Here is a 7,022-nt window from a genome sequence, read left to right as displayed (position 1 = left end):
TATTTTGACAAAAATTTACAAAAAAGGAGTGGAAAAGTATGTCCCAAGACAAAAACAAGAAAAAGAATATGTAAAATGCTGGTACAACAAAAGTTGTAGGGAGCTAAAAGACAAAAGAGACAAAGCCTGGACCAGATGGAAAAAAGACAGAAGACCTGAAAAATGGAAAATATATACCGGCTATAGAAATGAATATGTACAAACGTGCAGAGAGGAAAAGAGAAAATATGAAAAAGATGTCATAGAAAAGTGTAAAGATCAACCAAAACTATTCTACAGATTTGTAAACAATAAACTGAAAAACAAACAAGACTTGGAAAAATTAAGACAAGAGGGAGTTGAATACACTGAGGAAATAGAAATGGCGGAAATTATGAACAAACATTTTAAATCAGTGTTTACAAGGGAGAACATACAACCTGAAGAGATTGAAGGGAAAGAGAAAGTCCCCCCTATGGAAGAAATAGAAGTAACAAAGAATGAAATATTAACACACTTGAGTAATCTTGATGTCAGAAAATCGCATGGACCAGATGATATAGCAAACTGGATTCTGAAAGAATGCAGGAATGAACTGGCAGACAAAATACATAGCATACTAAATAGTTCCTTGAAAGAAGGAAAAGTTCCAGAAGATTGGAAAAAAGCAAATATAGTACCTATATATAAAGGAGGAAATAAAGAAGAACCTACAAACTATAGACCAGTCTCCCTAACAAGTACAATAGCAAAAATTTGTGAAAGAATGATCAAAAGTAGATGGGTAAAATATTTAGAAAAAAACAAAGTGTTAAATCCAAGGCAATATGGATTCAGACAAGGACGATCATGCGTCACCAATTTAATATGTTTCTATTCAAGACTAATAGATATAATACAAGAAAGAGATGGATGGGCGGACTGTGCATTTCTAGACCTAAAGAAAGCTTTTGACAAAGTACCACATAAGAAGTTGCTTAAGAAACTAGAAACTGAAGGAGGAATACAGGGCAAACTACTAAATTGGATGGAAGACTTTTTGCAAGAAAGAAAAATGAGAGTAGTGATAAGAAACCAGCACTCAAAATGGGATGAAGTAATAAGCGGTGTCCCGCAGGGAACAGTACTGGCCCCAATAATGTTTGCTATATATATTAATGATATGGATGAAGGAATAGAAAGCTATATGAGCTTCTTTGCAGATGATGCAAAACTACTGAAAAGAGTGGAAACTGAAGAAGATTGTGAATCACTACAGAGAGATCTAAATAAAGTACAGGAATGGAGTAGGAAGTGGGAGATGGAGTTCAATACAAAAAAGTGTAGTATAATGGAATTTGGAAAAAGCAAAAACAGAATAACAGGAGCATATAAATTGGGAGAAGAAGGAATAAAAAAAAGTAGAATATGAGAAGGACCTGGGAGTCATTGTTATGAATAATATGTCACCTGAGAAACATATAAATAAGATTTTTGGAGAAACTTATCATTTAATAAGAACAATCAAAGTTGCATTTACATACCTGGATGAAGAAATGGTGAAGAAAATCCTAATCACCCTGATAAGACCAAGATTAGAATATGCAGCAACGATATGGTCACCAAGTACAAAAAAATGTATAAAAAAACTTGAAAGAATACGAAGAGCAATTACAAAATTGGCACCAACACTCTCAAAACTATCATATGAAGAGAGACTACAAAAACTTGAACTACAGACACTAGAGCAAAGAAGAGAGAGAGGAGATTTGATAGCTATTTACAGAATCATGAAAGGCATAGAAATTACTGATAGAGAGAATCTGATAAAATGGGATGACAGAAATACTAGAGGACACGGAAAGAAAATAAAAAAAGACAGCTATAGAAGAGATTTGAAAAAGAACAGTTTTCCTCACAGAGTAATAGACAGTTGGAACAAGTTAGATGAGAAAGTGGTGTGTGCAAAAACAATACATGAATTTAAAAATAGTTTAGATAAAATGAGATATGAAGACGGTACCCCACGAGCATAGCTCCCCTTCCCGTAAAATACAACTAGGTAAATACAACTAGGTAAATACACACAAACAACACAGGTTCAAAGATGATAAAAATTTGGTTGAATTCTTCTGTTACGGCCAAATATATTTTCTTTCCAAAGGGCGTCTCCCTCCTTAAATTTATTTTTTTCTTACTTTCTTAACATTTTATTTGTGCTACCTTTTCCATTGAGTTATACTGATACGTGTAACTTTTCTCCACAAATTCTATCAAAATTAAAATGATCATCATTTCCCCGCAGCACCGTGCGGGTAATTTGGCTAGTATATATATATATATATATATGTATATATATATATATATATATATATATATATATATATATATATATATACTGTATATATATATATATATATATATGTCTATATATATATACTATATATATATATATATATATATATATATATACTATACAGTATATATAGAGGACAGAAGACAGGGGTGAATGGAGAATGGTTGTATATGGATGATGTTGTGATTGCATGAGGTGGAATGGACGGGGGGATGGGGGGTGAGGTAGTATGTGTGAGCAAAATTTGACGCAGCCCGAAGGGATTTCTCCCCGTCCTCTCCTTTTATGCAATGGGGGGACGGAGAGGGGGGGTCGCCGATTTAATGAAGCGGCCTTGCTGTGGATGTGCTGTGTCTTGCGACACTGCTTCTGACCCAGGGCAGTGGACAAGGTGCAGGGATGATCCGTCATCCAGGAGGTGCTCAGATAAGAGGGAGGATGGAGGGGTGTGGAGTGTATTCAGGGATGGAATGGGTGGAAATGATTTTATGCCTTTCCCTTTTTGGCTACCTCCCTTGTAAGGGGGAAAAAGCCTTGGTACATGTATGTATGATGTATATATATATATATATATATATATATATATATACATATATATATATATAGATATATATATATATATATATTGTCACATATATTCCCATATATGTAAGGTGGGGATAGTATAACTTTGGATAACGGCGCCCCGTGATAACGTGGGCATCAAATTACAGGACGAGTACTGAGGATGCGTGGGAAGGAGGTCCATCCATACAATGGAGTATTTGTTCTAACACTCAGCCTAGAACGAAGGAGAACGTTTTTAGTTAATTGACCAATGAGGTTCAACCACCATAGACGCAATTCCTATGGGCCAATCAGAGGATTTTTGTAGAGAAAGATCAGAGCGCCTTGGGCGTGTCAGACTCAGTTTGAGGGTAGAGGGGAAAGTGTAAAGGGTGCCTCGGAGGGGTCGTCGGCTGAAGTAAGTCCTCTGTACTCCCCCTGTATTAGTCATAAGACCTTTTAACTCAGCTAGTAACACCACTAGTGCTTCATGTAGTGGTGTTAAATGTTTATAGTAGTGACTTAGACAGTGTTTTTCGTTGGTAAAGTATTAATTAATTAATTAATCTTCTTTCACCCCCGTTAAAAGTTTTCGAGCGGGAATCTTCTGTTTTGAAATATATTTACTCATTTGAATGTAAACTTATTTACACACTTGAAGTTTAGTGATTGTAATCCTTCATGTATCCGGTTGAGTTTTAATGAATAGTGTTAAACGTTATTCTGTGCGTTTCATTTTTCTTGATTTTCTTGATTTTAATAAAATCAAGTGGCGACCTTGTAATTTCTATTGGAGTTTTCCCAAAGACATGGGGTCTTGGGAACTCAGTCACTCATTCACTCTTACTATGTGTTACGAGTCTGACAACTTTACAATTTCTATTTGAGTTATCCCAAAGACATGGGGTCTTGGGAACTCATTTCACATACTTAATCTATTGCAAGTCAGATATGTGAGCGAGATTCGTAACATATAAATTGGCGACCTTGCCAGGATTTTAACGGTAAAGTGAAAGAATTACCAACGAAAATATTTAGTATTAAATAGGATCAATAGTGTGAGAAAATGAAGTTGACAAGTACAGAGGAGGTATTGGAGTTTGTACACAAACAACCTACTAAAAAGGAGATACAGAACCTTACTGCTAACGATTTAAGATTCATAGCACAAAGTCTAGGGGTTGAGCACGCACATGAGGCAAATAAAACTGAATTAATAAGAATTGTTGTAGAAATAGTGCATAATCGAGATGAAAGTGGAGTAATGAGAGATGAAGGAAGGACAGATAGAGAGTCTGTCACTTCAGAATGTGAGGAAGAGGAAGAAGTGGAAGAAGAAATAGAGAAGGGTGAATCTCAAAACACTGAATCTCGATTAAGCGAATTACGGTTGAAGTTAGAGATAGCAAAGATAGAAGCTGAAGTAAGAAGGGAAGAAACTGAGAGAGCTAAGATAGAAGCTGAAGTAAAAAGGGAAGAAACTGAGAGAGCTAAGATAGAAGCCGAAGTAAAAAGGGAAGAAACTGAAAAGGCTAGAATAGATAATGAAAACCTTAGACTTCAAGTTAACTTGCAAGAAAGTAGACGAGTGCTATCAGAATCTCAATTCGTGAATAGGAGGCTCAATTTTGATGTAGTGCATAACGCTAAATTGCTTCCTGAATTTGATGAATCACAGGTGGATACTTACTTTAGAACGTTTGAAGGAATAGCGGAAGATTATCAGTGGCCGAAGCAGTATTGGCCTGCATTGTTGCGAACAAGCCTCAGAGGCAAGCCGCTAAGAGTTTATGGTGCTTTAGAGGATTCACAAACAAAGGATTACGATGAAATCAAAGCAGCCATCCTACGAGCCTGTGAATTAGTGCCTGAAGTTTATAGGGTAAAATTTAGGAATCTAAGGAAGCAATCTAATATCTCACACGTTGAATTTAGTAGAGAGAAAAGAATGTTATGGGACCAATGGGTAAGATCCCGTAACATAAATGGAGATTATAGGAAACTAGCTGAGTTAATGTTAATGGAAGAGTATCTGAGATCCAACCCTAAAGAGGTGTCATTGTATCTTCAGGAGAAAGAAGTCTCGAAGTTGGAAGAGGCTGCAGTATTAGCAGATAAATATGAAATACTTAAACCTACTGCAGGGAAATTCTCAGTTACTCCAAGGGGGAGAGAGGAACAGCCGAGGATCCCACAATCAACCTCCTCAGGTGGACCTACAAAATCCCTAGAGGTCAAGAAAGGTGACTATAGTAAGTCATCACAGATAATTTCATGTAGCTATTGTGGAAGGATAGGCCACCTGACGAGGGATTGTTGGCACAGGAGAAAGGGGATAGAGAGGGTTAAACCCATAGTATTATTAAATAGATGGGACACCCACATAGAAAGTAAAGTCCGAGAGGGGGAGGACGAGGAGGAGACCACCAAAGTAGTGGCCCTCAGGAGAAAGGTTGCCACAGACGGCATGGAGAAGGATGAGATGAAACCTCACTTGAGAGGTTATGAACCGTTCCTGTTTCAAGGAACAATCACCATAAAGGGAGAAAAGAAGAAAAAGGTGACGATACTGAGGGACTCAGGAGCCCTCCAATCAGTAATGCTGAGCAGTTTAGTAGAAAAACCTATAGTAAAAGGGAGAGTAGTTATAGGCTCCCTAGGAGGCCTAACAAAGGTGCCACTGGTAGAGGTAGATATGGAATCGCCTCTATATGAGGGACAGGCAAAGATAGGCCTAGCAGATCAGTTGCCAGTGGAAGGAGTTGAAGTCATTCTAGGAAATGACTTAGTGGGTGGGAAGATGTGCCCCACACCTACATGGGAGAGAAGAGAGAGAGAAGGGTCTAAGGACCAAGTGAGGCCAATAAAGGTCTCGAAAGGGGAAGGCTGTAGAAATCCTAAATGTAAGGACAGTCTGAATCCCGAGGGAAGAATCCCTAGTGAAAATACTCAAGTCGAGACAGAGGTGGACTTGAGGTTCCTGTTCCGTGAGGAACGAGGAGGCGAGTCGGAAGTGTTTGACCTGACTCGTCTGTTTATGGGAGAGAAGAAGGGAGATGGAAAGAGTCTAAATGACTCACACAGAGAGGGAGAGAAGAAAGGAGAGAAATGGAGTCTAAGCGACTCACACAGAAAGGGAGAGAAGAAAGGAGATAAATGGAGTCTAAGTGACTCACACAGAAAGGGAGAGAAGAAAGGAGAGAAGTGGAGTCTAAGTGGCTCACACAGAAAGGGAGAGAAGAAAGGAGAGAAATGGAGTCTAAGTGACTCAAACAGAAAGGGAGAGAAGAAAGGAGATAAATGGAGTCTAAGTGACTCACACAGAAAGGGAGAGAAGAAAGGAGAGAAGTGGAGTCTAAGTGGCTCACACAGAAAGGGAGAGAAGACAGGAGAGAAATGGAGTCTAAGTGACTCAAACAGAAAGGGAGAGAAGAAAGGAGATAAATGGAGTCTAAGCGACTCACACAGAAAGGGAGAGAAGAAAGGAGAGAAATGGAGTCTAAGCGACTCACACAGAAAGGGAGAGAAGAAAGGAGAGAAATGGAGTCTAAGCGACTCATACAAAAAGGGAGAGAAGACAGGAGAGAAATGGAGTCTAAGTGACTCACACAGAAAGGGAGAGAAGAAAGGAGAGAAATGGAGTCTAAGTGGCTCACACAGAAAGGGAGAGAAGAAAGGAAATGGGAGGAGTCTAAATGACTCACACAGAATGGGTGAGAAGAAAGGAGAAAAGAGTCCTAATGACTCACAAAGAATTGGAGAGAAGGAAGGAGAAACAAGGGGTCCCAGTGTCTTACAGGGAATGGGAGAGAAGGTGGAGGCAATGAGCCCCCGTGGCTCACAGAGAGTTGGCTCCGATTTGAGAGACTGGAAGGAAGGAGTGGTGAATGAGAGTGAGTTGTCAGAGGAATACTCTTTAGAGTCGGGAGTACTATTCCGCAAGTGGGTGGATAGTACCGGCTCTACTGATGACGCAGGATGGTCTGATAGGCGACACATAGTGTTGCCGAAGGTCTACAGGGAAGGAGTTATGCGATTTGGGCATGATAATTCCTTTGCAGGACATAAAGGTGATCCAAGAGTGATGAAGTCGGTGGAGGCAGTGAGAAGAAGGTTGACCTCATGTTGGCAGAGTGTTCAAGAGCGAGTGAAGGCGAAAGTG

The sequence above is a fragment of the Oratosquilla oratoria genome, chromosome 37 (genome assembly GCF_046742065.1).
Source record: "Oratosquilla oratoria isolate Oo_2021 chromosome 37, ASM4674206v1, whole genome shotgun sequence".
In the NCBI taxonomy this organism is placed as follows: domain Eukaryota; kingdom Metazoa; phylum Arthropoda; class Malacostraca; order Stomatopoda; family Squillidae; genus Oratosquilla; species Oratosquilla oratoria.
The sequence above is the reverse complement of the archived record's forward strand: the minus strand, read 5'-3'. Positions refer to the sequence as shown.